The sequence below is a fragment of the Scylla paramamosain genome, chromosome 19 (genome assembly GCF_035594125.1).
Source record: "Scylla paramamosain isolate STU-SP2022 chromosome 19, ASM3559412v1, whole genome shotgun sequence".
In the NCBI taxonomy this organism is placed as follows: domain Eukaryota; kingdom Metazoa; phylum Arthropoda; class Malacostraca; order Decapoda; family Portunidae; genus Scylla; species Scylla paramamosain.
In genome coordinates this window covers 965001-969918 of record NC_087169.1, presented here as the reverse complement: position 1 = coordinate 969918, position 4918 = coordinate 965001, and the positions used below count along the sequence as shown (strand labels likewise).

Sequence of the window (4918 nt, the reverse complement as noted above, 5' to 3'; positions counted from 1 at the left end):
TATATATACTCGTATATATATATATATATATATATATATACTATATATATATATATATATATATATATATATATATATATATATATATATAATATATATATATATATATAATATATATATATATATATATATATATATATATATATATATATATACATATATATATATATATATACATATATATATATATATACATATATATATACATATATATATATATATATATATATATATATATATATATATATATATATATAATATATATATATATATATATATACTATATATATATTGAGGCAAAAGCTGGTATTTTTCTTCACATGAGCATGTCTTGCATTTTGTAGTATTATGACTATTTATTTATATTTACTTATTTGCTTTGAAAGTGGTGAGTTTTTATCCGTTTGTGCTGCAGCTCCTCACACTAGTTGTATGTATAGACAGGTACAGTGTACATGTATGTATGTATGTATGTATGTATGTATGTGTTTATGTACTCAAGCTAGTGTGTACTGTTTTTCCAGAGTAGCTTTAGTAACGACAACAGTACTGTTACTACCTATTACTACTACAACAACAACTACTACAACTACTACTACTATTACTACTACAACTACTACTACTACTACTAGTGCTACAACAACAACAACTGCTACTACTACTACTACTACTACTGCTACTACTACTACTACTACTACTACTAATAATAATAATAATAATAATAATACAACTACTACTACTACTACTACTACTACTACTACAAGTGATACTGCTACTGCTACTACTACTACTACTACTACTACTACTACTACTGCTTCGACAAAACAACAAAAAACCTAAACCACACCACAAGGAAGACTCACTTGAAGAGAAGATCAAGGACAAAAATAATATTCTGGTGAGCCATTTCGGCTCTCATACACTTCGTATATAATGGCACCTCAAGCCACGGAGAGAGAGAGAGAGAGAGAGAGAGAGAGAGAGGAGAGAGAGAGAAGAGAGAGAGAGAGAGAGAGAGAGAGAGAGAGAGAACGAACAACAACAACATAAAAGATAACAAGAAATAACAAACAACCTAACTCAACCATCTCTCACTTTCACTCTCCCTCTCCCTCCCATCCCCTCCCTCTCCCTCTCCCTCTCTCCCATTCCTTAACTACCTAACCACACTGGCCATCATAGCCCACATCCTGCGCTTCTTACCCCAGTGCCCTCTCTCACTCTCACTTTCTCACTCACTCTCTCTCAGTCCCGTCTTAAACTTTACTCGTGTCGCATCTCCACCAGTCAGTCAGTCAGTCAGTTAGCCAGTCAACCAGCCAGTAAACCAGTTAGCCAGTCAATCAGTAATCCGGTAAGTCAACCAGTCATCCAGTCAATAAGCCGGTGAGTCAGTCAATTACCCAGTCAGCCAGTCAGATACCGAGTCAAACAGTCAGTCAGTCAGTCAGTAAGCCGGTAAGACAGTCAGTTGCTCAGTCAGCCAGTCAAATATCCAGTCAGTCAGTCAGTCAGTCAGTCAGCTACTCACCCTCCCATCCGCCCACTACTACTACTACTACTACTACTACTATTGATATATTTATCCTTGTTATTCGTATGTAGAAATAGTAGTTTTAATTGGTAGTAGTGGTAAGAGTAATAGTAGTAGTGTTAACACACACACACACACACACACACACACACACCCACCAGTCTATCAATCAGTCTATCAATCAGTTTATCTCTCTATCTACTTATTTGTCTGTCTGTCTAGTTAATTGCCTTCTACCTATCTATCTATTTATCAATCTATCTAACCCCTAGCCCAATCAACATCCTCCTACATCCCAACGACCCTTCCCAACCTCCACAACGCCCCCCACACCTGCCACACACACACCTGCAGGCTCCGTTCTGTCGGCAGGTCCACACACTAGCGGGCACCAACTGGTACTGCCAGCTGAAGTGTTTGCCAGGTGCAGACCAGGTGTAGTAAGTCATGTGGTGTATTGCATCTACGTACAGCCCCCTCCTGCACCTCCACCAGCAGCTGTGTGGGCGCCTGTGGGGGAGAGAGGTAGATTAGGTGGGTGGTTGGTGTGTGGGTGAGTATATTGTAAGTATTGTTACGTTGGGTTTAGTTACGGTAGGTTAAGTAAGGTTATGTGTAGTTAGGCTGAGTTTTGTGGGCGCCTTGGGATGGGTAAAGAGATTAGAAGAGTAGATAGGGACGTTTGGTAAGGTTTGGTTAGAGATAGATGGGTAGATAAATAGGTTAGGTTAGGTTAAGTTAAGGTAGGATAGGGACAGATGGGTAGGTGGATACATCATTCAATATTCACGTGCTGTTATGTTGTAGTGTTGTGTCGTAATATTTCACAGCAAAATAATAATTGTTCTCTCTCTCTTTCTCCTTTCAGATACGCATGCACACACGCACGCACGCACGCACGCACGCACGCAAAGTGATAGTTATTACGTGTGGAAAGAGAATTGCGTGTTCTACTACTACTTCTACTACTACTATTACTACTACTGCCGTGAAGAGTAAGTACCCTCATATTGTTGTTGTTGTTGTTGTTGTTGTTGTTGTTGTTGTTGTTGTTGTTGTTGTTGTTGTTGTTGTTGTTGTTGTTACTATTCTTCTTCTTCTTCTTCTTCTTCTGATATAAAGGTATAAGTGTGTGTGTGTGTGTGTGTGTGTGTGTGTGTGTGTGTGTGTGTGTTTCGATCTTGCCACACTTAAGTAACTAACACAACCGAAAAACTACCTTGAAAATTACCTTCCATCTCAATTTTCAACCGTTTTGTGAAAACATGTCGTTGTGGAGGAGGAGGAGGAGGAGGAGAGAAAAACATGTACAAATAACACAGTAGTAGTAATAGTAGTAGTAGTAGTAGTAGTAGTAGTAGTAGTAGTAGTAGTAGTAGTAGTGGTAGTAGTAGTAGTACTAGTAGTAGTAGTAGTAGTAGTAGTAGTAGTAGTAGTAGTAGTAATAGTAGTAGTAGTAGTAGCAGCATTAGTTTCGACCCCGTATACTACACTTACGTAAATAAATGCAAAACAAACAAAACGACAAATAAATCAGATGGATAGAGAGACAAATAATGACACACAAACACAAACACTGATAAACACCTAGATACACAAGGAAAATATAACTATAGATACACACACACACACACACACACACACACACACACACACACACACACAAATAATCACACAGGTTAAACTCTTGCATTAGGGAGGTGAACCGAATAGAATAATGGCGAGAGAAAGTAAAAAATCTTGTACAGTGAGGTGAGATGGATAGATAGATAAATAGATAGATAGATAGACAAATAGACACACAAGTAAACTCAACAGACACGTGTAAACTCACCTGCCAGTCAGATAGATAGAAAAATAGACAGACAGACAGACAGACAGACAGACAGACAGACAGATAGATAGATAGAGAGATAGAGAGATAAATATACAGGTAAACTCAGACAGACACATGCAAACTCACCCGTCAGTCTCCACACACACACACACACAATGAAAATCCTCGGGCTGGCGTGGTCGAACAAGTCGTCAACCTCTTGTAGCATCACGTGACCCTGGAGCTCTCACCTGCACCCCCATCCCTCCACCGCCTCGCCCCCACACCATGTACCTCATCTGGCGAAGGGGGGGGGAGGGAGGGGCGTGGGTGCTGGTTCTCTCTTTGATCTGGTGAGGGGTGTGTTGGAAGTGGAGGGGGAGGGAGGCTAGGAAGCTATTGGGGGTAGCAGGAGTAGGAGGAGGAAGAAAAGGAGGAGGAGAAGGAGGGAGATAAGGAGAGGGGGGTTGCACAACACCTCCACTACTTTTCAAAGGCTTTACTTGAAGTTACAAGCGGCTTTTTGAAAGTGTTTTCACAGTTGTAGTGACAGATGAACTGGGTTTGTACATTGTTACGAGGAGAAACACTGTCAAGAATCCTGGTGGTCATCTCTGTGGCTCTAGCAAACAGTCGTGGTGAGAGAGCAAAGCGTTTTTGAATACTGGTCTGGTCTGATCTCTCATTTAAATATACCAGTGACTTGACTCACGACTACACCACATTGTTTATCAGTTATGCAGCAACAGTATGACACGAAGTGACGCGTCAAAATGCATCGATAAACTTAAAGTTAGCAAGTCACCCGGGCCTGACACAATCTCTCCCCGCATCTTAACACAAGCGAAATCCGAATTAGTTAAACCACTAACCATATTGTTCAATAAATCCTTACAGTCCGGTATAGTGCCTGATGAGTGGAAGCTCGCTAACCTCTCTAATGCAAGAGTTAACCAGTATTCTCAATCATCCATCCCTTTCTCTGGTAAACTCTGGAACTCCCTGCCTGCTTCTGTATTTCCACCTTCGTATGACTTGAATTCCTTCAAGAGGCAGGTTTAAAGACACTTTTCCTTCAATTTTTGGCTATCGCTTTGACCCTTTTCTGGGACTGGCATCTCAGTGAGCTTTTTTTTATTGGATTTTTGTTGCCCTTGGCCAGTGTCAATTCAACATAAAAAAAAAAAAAAACTACCTCAGTTGTATTGAAAATGTTTGAAAAATTAATAAGAGATAAACTCGTTAATCACCAAGAATAAAACAACTTCCTTAAAAATACTCAACACGGCTTCCGCAACAAACGCTCTTGTTTGACGAACCTCTCACACTTCTTGTATAATATTCTGAAGCAGTATGACGAGAATAAAACGGTAGATATAATATATCTTGATTTTTGAAAAGGCCTTCGACAAAGTCCCCCCCAAACGTTTATTGATTAAACTAAAATCACAGGGTATCCAAGGCGACGTGTTGCGATGGGTTCAAAATGATTAAACAACAGTAAACAAAGAGTAGTAATAAATGGAAAAGCATCCAAGTGGCGGGATGCCACAGGGATCAGTCTTACG

At 39.6% G+C, this 4918-nt stretch overlaps 1 long non-coding RNA gene across 1 annotated transcript in view; it reads left to right on the top strand.

Moving 5' to 3' along the window:
- Window positions 1–1070: 1070 nt before the first annotated feature.
- Window positions 1071–4918, top strand: part of LOC135110026 (uncharacterized) — a 46941-nt gene continuing 43093 nt past the window's right edge. Inside the window, exons 1-2 of the long non-coding RNA XR_010273040.1 lie at window positions 1071–1354; window positions 2403–2529. This is a non-coding gene — a long non-coding RNA (uncharacterized LOC135110026). The remainder of the gene's footprint in view (window positions 1355–2402; window positions 2530–4918) is intronic.